The sequence below is a fragment of the Lissotriton helveticus genome, chromosome 1_1, assembly GCF_964261635.1.
Source record: "Lissotriton helveticus chromosome 1_1, aLisHel1.1, whole genome shotgun sequence".
Lineage (NCBI taxonomy): Eukaryota > Metazoa > Chordata > Amphibia > Caudata > Salamandridae > Lissotriton > Lissotriton helveticus.
In genome coordinates this window covers 517,394,650-517,407,699 of record NC_136057.1, presented here as the reverse complement: position 1 = coordinate 517,407,699, position 13,050 = coordinate 517,394,650, and the positions used below count along the sequence as shown (strand labels likewise).

At 42.9% G+C, this 13,050-nt stretch overlaps 1 long non-coding RNA gene across 1 annotated transcript in view; it reads left to right on the top strand.

The window, feature by feature from the left end:
• Nucleotides 1-2,620, top strand: part of LOC144770036 (uncharacterized) — a 62,786-nt gene extending 60,166 nt beyond the window's left edge. Inside the window, exon 5 of the long non-coding RNA XR_013598774.1 lies at nucleotides 1,453-2,620. This is a non-coding gene — a long non-coding RNA (uncharacterized LOC144770036). The remainder of the gene's footprint in view (nucleotides 1-1,452) is intronic.
• The last annotated feature ends 10,430 nt before the right edge of the window (nucleotides 2,621-13,050 follow it).

The following is a 13,050-nucleotide window of genomic DNA, read 5'->3' as shown; positions in this document are numbered from 1 at the left end:
GAGGAACCCTTGCCAAGGAGAAGAGCTGGAGAGCTGTGAGGAGGAGTATTGCCCTGTTTGCTGTTTGCTGTGTGGGGCTGGCCTGCAGTTGCCGCTTCTGTCAAGAATAGTACAAAAACTGGAACTTTGCTGAGAAACCTGCTTGAAGAAGAATCTCCAAGGGCCTGTGTGTGCTGGCCTCCTGTTATAAAGTCCCAGGGATACACATACTTCACCCCCTGCTCCCTGAACTCTACTGCTAAGAGTTTTAACATGCCAGGAGGTGCCTGTTCCAGTTTTGGGTCTCGGAGTTGTTCCTGCTGTGGGAGCTGAAAGAAACCTAAGAAAAGCAAGAAAAGAAATCTCCGACGCAGTCAGCGATGCCGCCGTGATGACCCTTCCTGCATTAAGGCAAGGGCACAAAGTACCGCCTGACCTGCACCGCAGCTTCAACGCCCTTCGATACTGCCGACGCCTTCAGTTATCGCATTGCTGATATCAGCACTTGCACAGACTCCGTCATCGTCAGCGCCTGTATCCTGTTATCGCGGCACCGATAACCACCGAGGGTGACTCCACGAACTTGCCGACTTCGCATCGCCTCACTGGGACCGACGCCTCACCACCGATGCAACCAACATCCCCTGTCTCGGATTTGACACGTGGTCTCCTTGTGGACACGGGGCCTCGCCTCCCTGATGGCTGCCAGGGAGCTGGCCTCGACCTCAACACCGACGTCTCACCTCCACGAAGCCGTACATCATCATAGACTTCGTTTTCCAAGGTACTGTTTGTTTGGGAGTTCCTGTATACAGTTGTAATCAAATGAGTCAGTATTTCTCAAATTATAAAACAAATAAGCTGGAGTGTGTTAATACGAGGAATAGTGTTTTTCTGAACCCCTTTCACATTCTTTACACTTAACAGAGGTTTCAGTGGAGAGATTACGGGTCTAAAGTGAAACATCCTACTCACTGTTAGCAAAGATGTGTCAAGAGAAATATGTTACTCTGAAAATCTTATGGACTAAGCTTTTACCTTGTATAGAGGTGTTGGAAGTTAAAGTGTCTGCTATGAAATGTACTTCACCTGCTTTGTTACTTTGAACTGTGTATAGTATATTTTGGATGAGTTTGATGAGTTTGTCATGCATCATAATTTAACCATATCAGGTATGAATTATAAAACTCCTGATGAAATGTGTTGTATTGATTTTGCAAATGTTTTTAGGAGGCCCATTCACAGATTTCATGGCATGCTTCAATTTATGTGTGAAAAAAGAAAAGATGTACTGGTTGGGGACGTGAAATGTTTTTTAGGAGAAAGGAATAACAAGTTAGTGGTACACTATACACAAATAAGTGTATGTGGGTGAAATTTGTAGAAAAGTTTAGAGAATATAGTAATGAATCACTGTTAGCATTTATTGACCAGTATGTAACTTAATTTTTTGGTGATTTTGTCTTTTTTTAGGATTAAAATGGAAAACAGAGATTCTTGAAAAGAAAACTACCATGTGACAAAATATATGGAGGAGAAAAACTGAACTTGTTCACTTTTCAAGAAACAGGAACAATGTTTTTATATTTTAGAACAGGGTAGAACTAAAACATGAAACTTGGGAAGGAAAGTACAAAATACAACAGTATCTCCTTCAAACCAAACAGGAGACAAAAGTGAAAAAAATAAGGAGGAGTACTGCCCCTTTTGCTGTGTGCTTTATTGGGTTGGCATACAGTTGCTGATTCTGTCAAGGATAGGACAAAAACTGGACCTATGCTGAGAAACCTGCTTGACGAAGAATCTCCAAGGGCCTGTGTGTGTTGGCCTCCTGTTCTAAAGTCTCAGGGACACAAAGACTTCACCCCAGCTCCCCTGAACTCTACTGCTAAGAGTTCTGACCTACCAGGAGGTGCCTGTTCCAGTTATGGGCCTCTGGAGTTTTTCCTGCTTTTGGGAGCTGGAAGAAACCTAAGAAAGGCTAGAAAAGAAATCTCCTACGCAGTCAGCGATGCCGTCGTGATGCCGCGTCCTGCACTAGGGGGCACTGCTCGTGAGGTGCACGATGCACCGCCCGGCCTTCACCGCAGCTTCAACGCCCTTCGATACTGCTGATGCCTTCAGTTATCGCATTGCTGATGCCAGTGCTCGCACCTACTCCGTCATTGCCAGCGCCTGTATCCTGTTATCGCTGTACCGATAACCACCGACGGTGACTCCACGAACTTGCCGACTTTGCATCACCTCCCCGGAATTGACGCCTCACCGCCCATGCAACCCACATCCCCTGTCTTGGATTCGACATGTGGCCTCCTCGCAGACACAATGCCTCTCCTCCCCGACGGCAGCCAGGGAGCCGGCCTCTACCTCAGCACCGACATCTCATCTCCACGAAGCTGTGAATCATCATCAATTTGGTTTTCCAAGGTACTGTTTGTTTGGGGGTTCGTGTGACTCTGTGCCCGACGCCGGGCACCTCAAGGTCGGCGCATTACATTTTATTTATTGCTGTCTTAACGTCGTGATAGCCCCAGGTGGAGCTCTTTGTTTTCTACAAGCTTTATTTTGGAAATAACTGTTTTTAAGTCCTATTTTCCTGCATGTATGTTGGATTTCTGTCATTTTGGACTTGTTTAGTTTAGATAAAGATACTTTATTTTTCTAATCTGTGTGGTGTCCATTTGTTTTGTTTTCACTATATTACTGTGTGTTTTGAGTACACATTCTTAAAAGAAATATTAGTAAGATTATTATAGAAGCTAGCATCTTTAGCGATCACAACCCGGTCATAATCACAATTGAAGGCTTTGATTTTAACTCAGGTTTAAACAGAGCTGTCATCATAGAAAAAGCAGTGGACCAAGGAAGAAGAATAAAATGGGCTAAGATTGACGGGGAGAGATTTTATAAAAAACTGATAGCAGAGGCCTCAGAAGCAATAAACAAATGCCTTGACCCAAGCGTGGATGGAGTATCGGTGATCAGGGCATTTGAAGAAATTGCGTCCCATGTAAATAACTCCCTCAAGATCTCCGGGACTAATAAAGTGTCCTTAAACCCGCGATGGTTTGATATGACTTGCACTAAGGCACTTAAAAAACTGAAAAGCAGCCTACACGCTAAACCGAGGGACAAGATCATGGTTGCACAGAATAGAGCTGCATACAAAAAAGCCCTGAAGAATCGAAAACAAAGCCTCCAAAATCAAGCTTGGGAGGATCTAAGGGACGCCGCTGAAAGGAAAGATTCTGCAAGATTTTGGAAAGTGATAAATTCTCCATGTTTTCAGGACCAAGGGGCACCAAAAATTATGAATATCATCTTGCCGGAACAATGGAAGAACCACTTCCAGAATCTATATAACCACTCAAGTCATTCAACCCAGGGGGACGCACCATGGAGCTTTCAGCCGGCTAAACTGGACTTCTCACTGAAAGAAATTGAAATGGGAATAGCAGGGTTAAGTAAAAACAAGGCACCTGGCCCGGATGGTATTCCACCTGACTTATTCTTAAGCAGACCCGAGCTATGGGCCCCATTGCTCACCAGGGTGTTGAACGAGGCAGTGGTGGCAGGACTGCCTCGGTCCTGGTCAACAGCGACCATAGTCCCCATTTACAAAAAAGGGAACCGAGATGACCCCCAATGCTACCGACCCATTTCTCTCATTGATGTGACGGCAAAGGTATTGGGGCGAGTGGTCTTACAGCGGTTGCAAGATTGGGCCGAGGAGCAACAGGTCCTCTCTGAAATTCAATATGGCTTCAGGGAGGGCAGATCCACCACCGACCAATGCCTAAACTTATACCTCCTGACAGCTAAATATACCATCGCTGGGAAGGGGTCCATCCACATGGGGTTTATGGACCTCTCAGCGGCTTTTGACCGCGTAAATAGGAGGAAGCTCTGGTCTATGCTGCTAGAACTAGGAGTGGATCAACCGTTGATACCCTGCAAAATCTCCACTGGAATACCACCGCAAGTGTGAGGTACAACCAAGAGGGAAAAAAGACCGATCCCTTCACCTGCAACAGTGGAGTAAGGCAGGGATGCATCCTGGCGTCCTTCCTCTTCTCCATTTATATTAATGCGCTGGAAAGAGACCTCCTCAAACTTAAGGTGGATTCACCTCAAATCGGTCATCGTGCTGAACCTGTACTATTATACGCCGATGACGCGGTTTTGCTTGCCAGAACCCCTCTAGGATTACAAAAACTGATTGACGGGTTTGTCATGTTTATGGCCAAGTTGGACCTGGCGACAAACCTAGAAAAATCCTATATCATGTCATCAGGGCAACTGACAAAAGGGAACTTCACCTACCACATCGGGTCACACAAAATTGACCAGGTCAAGATCTTTTCATACTTGGGGGTATTGTTCGATAATCACCTTAACTTCAAACCCCTGGTAGAAAAGCATTCAATAAAACTGGCAGCATCAGTAGGAGCCATCATGGGGTATGGTCAAAGACTAAGAAGATGGTCTCCTGAACAAATATTGAATCTGTATAGGTCAATTTGCTGCACGAAGGTATCCTACGGGGCAGAAGTGTGGGGCTTCCTGGATAACAAAGTACAGCAAATCCAGACAGAAGAAAATAAATTCCTGAGAAGAATTTTGAAAGTGCCCCAGAGCGTATCGGCTCATATCATCCATGAGGAAGTGGGAGAACCCTTCTTAGAGGACAAGATTAAAATCAAACCTCTCTTGGCATGGGTTAAAATATGGACAAATCCAGAGGCGGCCCTAACAAGACAAATTATATTGGACTGCCTCAAACGAGATAAAGGCCAAGTTATTCCCTGGCTGAAGTATGTGGAAAAATCACTAGCAGAGATTGACTGTATAAACTTTTTTACATCCCCACACTCTCTAACAAATGAGAGTAAAGTTTTGGTGAAAAAACTTTTCCCGGCTCGGCTTCAATCACTAAGGGCAGAGAAAGAAAGTTATAAACCCACTAGCTCATGTTACAATGAGCTTACAACGAAGCAAGGAATGGAACCTTATTTGAGGGTCATGTATAACGCCCAAGACCGTTACATGATGACCCGCTTCAGACTCAACATGCTTCACCACCTCTTTGCGGTCCCAGCTGGGTTCACCCATACAGTGGCAGAGAAGGGTACCTGCGGCTGCGACCACAGGTCTCCGCAGGATACCCTTCATTTTCTTTTATTGTGCCCATTTTACACTGTTCCAAGACGTAAGTTCTTGGTGGGGATTTTGAAAGACTTAAAGTTTAAACATGCAAAACTGGCCTTGAGGTTTCTACAGGAAACTGAGGATGCTTATACTCTCTTTTGCACCATAAACTTTATTCGGATGGCAATACGGCTGAGGAACACCAGAGAGTCTGGACCCTAATATTACTCGCCCACTTGAACAATGAACTGCCGTTCCCCTTGTTTTAAGAATAAGGATGATAGATAATTTCATCTTTTTATAACCTTTTTTAAAAAAAATGAAACTTACTCCCTTTTTTAAATATTTATGTGTGTACTTTGTGTATGTGCTTTTATGGTGTCTTTTTAAGAACCGAATAAAGATTATAAATTGAAAATTGAGTACACATTCTTTACACATTGCCTTTGGGATAAGTCTGTCTGCTCGTGCCAAGCTACACAGTGGGTGGGCAGGGGTTATCTAAAGTGTGCATCCCCCTTAGTCTGACTAGAAGCAAGGGTCGCTACTTGGACAAAGGTATCTACATATGCCAACTGGCCCCCGTTTCTAACCGGTGGTGTAGAGGTAAAAAGAAAGAGAGGTTGGGGTGCTACCTTGAGCAATTACCAGTGGTTAGACTATTTTGAAGCATTCCATCAATCACTTTTTATGTGTTTTTTGGGGACATAATGCTTGACCTAACATACTCTCTAGTAGTCATTAATTTTCAAACTACTATTGCACTGTTTTTTATGGTTTGGGAATGAAGGGGTATAGAATAAATGTTGTTTTCCCCATTCACTACCCAATTTTAATACTCATTCACTAATTCACTAGTTTTTTTTGCACTGCTACTCAGTCTTCCACAGACACCTAGTCCTCTTTAGTTTGCTATAGATTAGGCTGTTAAAAAATCCCAGCCAATCTATTGTGGAAATGTGACGGTCCCCAAATGATGAAGGGCGGTCTCGTGAGTTGACTGATGGGAACTCGTATATTCAGATGATGTCCTATTGAGTAGATTTCCAGATACATACCTAAGTTTCATTTTTGTTTTTGACTTACTGCTATTCATTGTCGGTGTTATTGATTAATTAGGGGCTAGAGCAGTCTGTGAGTCGGTAAACCTCCCCTAGGGCCCTCCTCTCCCAGTGTTTCTGTTGACATAATGTTAACACTTTTAGCTTCTGCAAAGCGTAGGCTATTGGTATCAATGATGGAAAAAATCCTAGCTGTTCGTCGATGGTCGTAGGGTGCTTTGATGGATGGTGTTTTACTTCTTTCCACATCAGCTCACTTCAGCCACCATTTTTCATACCGTATTTGGGTGTTGAGCTTGTGACCTCTCTAAACGCTACAGAGAGAGAAGACTACATTTAACTGGGGGTATTGGAGCTCTAAACTGTGGGTGAAAATGGGGTACCTAAAGCTCACCCAATAAGGCTATGTGCCTCCCTGAGGTTTACCTTCGTTAATGTGAGAGCTCTCAGTGGGAGTGTAGCCCGAGCAGAGAGGCGTCTGATCCCGTGGCTGTGCCCTGTACACTCGCAGCTGAAACAAAGAGAGCTTAGACGCCTCAGGTCATTAATGTGCTATAAATAAAATTAACATAACATAAGTCGTTTGGCCAGTGAGTTCCATATAAGATTTTGTTGAGTTATATTTGCATTTTGTATCAATTCATTTCTAATATTCTCTGATGTGTCTAATAAAAAAGGAGGATAACTTCAGTTGGCAAAAATGTAATGCTGTAAAAATGTTTAACACTTCCATCATAATTACTCCGTAATGTAATACTAATTTACGTGTAACTGGCTACAGAGTTTGGTGAAGATTTCCCATTTTACCGTGAAAGCGTTTATTTGTTAAGCATATTTATTTTTCTACCACTATTTGCTAGTTTACCAGCAGTACATTTTGAAGCTGTGTACAAAGTCATAATTCTTAAAGAGACGCTTGACCGTAGAGAAATTCCAAAAGAACCATTTAGAACAGCACACCGAAAAGGCTTCAAACACATTTCATATTATTTTTTCGATCCAATCCCTGGCACTTGCTCATTCACGAAATGTTGGGTAGGAGAGGGTAGAAACCTATGTTATGTACGTTTCCTGAGATGAATGGGCTGCCGCAATGCTTCATTTGATTGTCAGTCACTCTGGGAACGACCTAATAATGTGCACAACATATCGTGTTCATGCGGCAGTGAAGAATTTGTGGCTTATACCAACAGCAAAATTACGAGAGGGGTTTGGATATGGACCATGCCTCGTTTGAAATCGAACGTTCCGTCATATTTATTCCTGCATCAAAGGGGCGTTTTGAAGAAATGATGTTTGCTGCTACCTGATTGTCCAGGTTCAATAGTATCTTTATGTTGACAAAATGTGAACCAAAAAGCAGTGCTACCGCATCCCCTTTGTCCAATGACAGTTGGTTTGGGTGTCTGTGTGATCTTTCAAAAATAGATTGCATAGCCCTAGGGAGCACGGCAAAAATCTAAAAATAGCAGCGCGGCTGACAACGCGCTCCGTGCTCTTGGCGCTCCGCAGGGTCAACTGCAGAAATGGGGGTTTCCTTCAAGGACAGGCAGGGAAAAATTGCAACACTGAAATCAATACTACCGGGCTTTGGCTCATTTAATCGCTGTCACGCAGGAGCTGCGCATATTGTGGCGAAAATATAAAAAGCACATATGGAGAAGACCACTGTTCTCAGAAATAATTTCACTTCTCATACGAGTTAAAATTTGATAGGGTTTGCATGTTTTCCATTATACTTTTCTCTGCTTTTAATTGAGGCGTGGTTGTTTGCTCCATTACTGAATTAAAACGTGGGTTGTCCCGTATTATGACAAGGCACTTTCTGCTGTGCTTGCTGTAGCAATTCGACTGCAGTATGGAATATTACAGCTATCAGCAGTCTGCCTGCGTTCACGGAAGATGGCTGCAGTCAGTGAGAACATAAAAACAACAGAGATCATTTTTCACCCATATTACATAATGTGGCTGGTCTTCATAACAGAGAGCCTTAAGACTACAGTGACAAACACGATTAAAGTACGTTATAAAAAAACAATTACGATTCTGTTTTATGATCATACTTAACGAGCATTGGCAATGTCAATAGGTCTGGCTTTAAAGGAATGTTGTATGGTGATGTGAAACATTGTAAGTAAATAGCATGGGAATGGATAAGCATTTGCGTGGAAGCAAAAAACTGTAGATTAATATTTGTGCGGGTAAAAGGCAGACAACAGTTTCACAGCTAAGCTAGATCTAAAAATCCGTGTAGACTAATGACTGCCCTCTTCCCATCTGTGTTGCTACCAGAGAAAGACAGGCACCGGTGATGCGATCTCATGTTACGAGACCACATAAGACCTTTTATGCAAGCGTGACTACAGGCTGGCCTTGCCACAGTAGGACCTATGGAGCAATGGTATTGCTTTATATATATATATAACACAGAAAGTTTTTTTTGCGCATGCAGAGTGTGTGAAGGCCAACACTTTCCATTTTCTAATAAGTTTGAACTAGGAGTGGCATATTACATAATGTGGCTGGTCTTCATAACAGAGAGCCTTAAATCTACAGTGACAAACACGATTAAACTACGTTATAAAAAAACAATTACGATTCTGTTTTATGATCACACTTAACGAGCATTGGCAATGTCAATAGGTCTGGCTTTAAAGGAATGTTGTATGGTGATGTGAAACATTGTAAGTAAATAGCATGGGAATGGATAAGCATTTGCGTGGAAGCAAAAAACTGTAGAATAATATTTGTGCAGGTAAAAGGTCAGACAACAGTTTCACAGTTAAGCTAGATCTAAAAATCCGTGTAGACTAATGACTGCCCTCTTCCCATCTGTGTTGCTACCAGAGAAAGACAGGCACCGGTGATGCGATCTCATGTTACGAGACCACATAAGACCTTTTATGCAAGCGTGACTACAGGCTGGCCTTGCCACAGTAGGACCTATGGAGCAATGGTATTGCTTTTTATATATATATAACACAGAAAGTTTTTTTTGCGCATGCAGAGTGTGTGAAGGCCAACACTTTCCATTTTCTAATAAGTTTGAACTAGGAGAGGCCTCGGAGTGTATTATATAAAAAAGGTCCAGCTTTTAGGAGTCCAGCACGTCTCAGACAACTGTTGCCTGAGCTACCCAAATTCACAATAAAAAACTTGTTGCAGTTTTAGAGTGACCCTTTATCAGATTAACATACCCCAGCTGCCCACCGTCCCTCCCTAGCACTTCCCGTGATGGAAACACCAGGTACAGAACAAGCCTCAAACACATCTGGAAGACTGCATCAATAAATCACATACGGCCCCAGGATGTAATACCTAAAAAACCAAGTCATTTGCACACACTCATAAACAGAAACACATTCACAGCAGAGGGCCTGCAGTTGGCCAAAGGAAGTGATACCAGAACAGCCGGTCAGTTGCATTCATCAGATAAGGCCTAAACAATGCCCAATAGTAAGTGTTACCCTAAATAGCCCACATAACAATCCTGGACCACCTCACAATTTGACCTAAAGTTGGTATTTATGGCCTCTTTTATAAAAGTGGGATCAAGAATCTAAAGATGCAATTTATGGTTCACTGTACCAGTATTTTCTGCCCAAAAAGGGAGGAACTTCTCTTTATGCACCCGATGTACAATATAAGGATTGCCATGTACCTAATGCAAGTTGAATTCCAGCACGCAACTGTAAGAGATGTGACTGCTATTTCCAGCCGTTATTGTTTAAATAAACTTAAACTGTTCCTGATTGCAAAGTCTTGCTGTTCTTGTTTTTGATAGTCAGGGCCTGCTTCAACTTTTGGCCATGACGAAAACCACAGGGAAGTGTGGCTTAAAATATGTGGACAGTTTAGAAAGTAGGATCATTAAATCCAAACACACTTTCTACTTTTCTTCCCCATTTTCCTCATACCGTCTAGAGATATTTTTAACCTCTAAAGAACCCCTCGAACTCCTACTCCCTTTCATTTATATGAAGACTATATAGTGCTCTTGTGTATGTCACAGGTAGCTGCACCCCATCCCGCAGTGGAACGGGAAGAATCCAATGATGAAGCATGCCATCAAGGTTAACCCTGGTGTGTGAGGGTTATACCACAAAAAGCCTTGTGCTTTTTTTCTGAATAGGAGAATTTGCCCACATCTGGGAAGGGTTCCAGTTTTTTGATGTACAAAGAAAAGCAAACACCATCATTTATCTAGATATCCAAGACACTTTTACAGCATTACAATGTAATGTACCCCTATAAATTCAAGCTCAGGCAGCTGGATAAATAAAAACAATACCGTTGCGTAGAGGGCAAGCACTTTTTTGTGGAAGCACACAACATCTGTCCAACTAAAAACATGTACCCCTAGCTCACAACATGTGGAGGGAGCCAAATCGCCCCTCAAGTGATGCTCACAGAATTGTTTAGGGACAGCTACTTGGTCATGCCAGACCATAAAACCAAGTGTGAAACCTAACCGATTTCAGGAAGAAAAAGACATTGTGGATAAGGAAGATTAGTGACTGAAGCAGGCGGTTAAAATTGTTTAAATAAAACCTCATGATGTCCAAGGGTTTGAAAAGAACACAAGCGAATGACCTCTGGTACACATTTATTGAGCTGTTGTTGAGAGCTGGTACTTGTTTGCATTTTTCATTCAGAATTGGTTAAGTCTTAGGGCCATATGTATCAAGCCAAATTGACTTCGCAAACGCAGAAATTCACAGAATTTCAGCGTTTGCGAATGCAATTTGGACTAATGGTATGCATCAAGCAAATGTGCTTGAAAAATAAGGAATCGCAAAAAATGCGATTCCTTATCTTGCGATTGTATTTAAGGAATCGCAAATTTTGCGATTCCTTAAATGTAATGTAAGAAGCCAAAAAAATTAGCAAATTGGCCTTAAGGAATCCCAATTTCCCACCAACTTCTAGTTGGTGGTAAGTTGCGAATTCCTTTCAAAATGCATATTTTGTCAATTTTCTAAGTGCCATGTGACGCACACACATGCCCTTAGAACATGTATGTGTGCCACATGTGCACCCATGCCGATTTCAGGGGTGCAACAGGGTGTCCTTTGGACACCCCTGCACCCTTGAAAATATTCACAATTTGCGATTGGCCCATATAAATGAATGGGAAATTATTCCTTAATTGCGATTAGCAATTTGCTAATCGCAATTAAGGAATTTTAGGAAATCGCTAAAAAGAAGCTGATTTCTACATACATACCATTTTGCGATTTCTAAATAGCGATTCCTTAAAAATCGCTATTTAGGAATCGCAAAACCGAATGTTGATACATATGGCCCGTAATCCCTGTTGGTTAAGGGGAAAGAAAAACAACAGGCATGTGGTTTATCTGACATTATGCAATAGGCCGTGAAGGTAGGAGAGCGGGTGGTGCAGAAACAAACCCGAAATAACTGTGCTTGCATTCCAAAGATTATTTTGCAAAAATAAATGCTTTTAAATTGTGTTTTTATCTTATCACATTTGCAGTGCATTCAAGTACAGGGGTCTTCTGACAACTTTCTGCTCATTCTCTTAACATCAAAATTGATATTTACTTTTTTTCCCATGACTGTAAATGAGAGGATTTTTAATAAAGAACTATTTGACAATCTTGCTGGTGTGAAAGAAATGTCAAACACACAAAAGAGGGAAATGGCCTTAAAAACGCGGTCTCAGCAATATGTGCCCATTTCCCCACAAGCTAAATCACGCATGCCTTAACCATGTTTAAGCCTTAACAACCCATATGCATGGTTAAGGCAATGAGCAGTCTAGTTGCAAAGTGGATGGCTGGGCACAGGAAGATGGAAAGAGGAGGATTGGGAGAGGACGTGGTGAGGTAAGTGGGGCTGGGTCTTGGGGGGGTGAGGGTAGCTTTTCGGGTAAGGGACAGTTTCTAGGGCTCAGGGAGTGGGGCTCGGGTCGGGTCGTTTTAATGGTTTGGGGACAGTTTTTAGGGTTGACAGTGGGAGGGGAACAAGGAGACAGTTTTAAGGGCTTTGGGATGTTTTAGACCTCTGAGTGGGGAGGGCTTTGTTTGGGATGCATTAGGAATGTGGTGGACAGTTTTTAGGGTGCAGGGTGGGGGAGGCTGGGGTCCGGGTAGTTTTTTGGCCTGGAGTTCATATTTTGGGCTCAGGGCAGGGGGAAAGGGAAAGTTTACAGGACAGGGGTACAATCTTTAGACCGCATTTACTCATCATGTCTATACCATGAAATTCTGTGGTAAAGGCATGGGTGGTAAAGAGGTGCTCATGGTTGAGACCACATGGTACAGGCATGCGTTGGACCATCATACAACCCACAAAAGATAATGGGAAGACAGCTTGTAATAAGTCTAACCACTAGCAATCGTTTGGGTTGAATTCCTACCCATCATTCTTTTGCCCACAATGCCATCTCAGTTTTGACCCAGTCATACATAAATCAGTCTTGACCCAGCTCCAAAAGGAACAACCCAGCCTGATCTGCTAGGCCAGGTCCTCTCTGAACAGGAACACACGCAACCTGGGACCGGTTTCAACTTAGTTAGGTCCGCACAGACATGCAAAAGACATGAAATTGATCTTTGAGAGCAAGTCACTCAAAACTGCCAGCAGCATGGTACCGGCTCTGTGTTCTCATTGAGAAGTTGAATCAGATGCAGAAGAGAAGGTTCAGAGAGTGGAAAGAAGCCAACTAGCGGTGGTGGTTAACAATGGCGGGATGCCAGCTATTGCTTATTTTCAGACAGGGGAGTGTGCTGCCAAGGGAGGTGGGGCATGATGGTAAGATGCCCTGTTGTGTTTCGATTTAGATACCCCTACATAGGTTTCCCGGATCATGCCCTTACATAGGCACAACTCACATTGC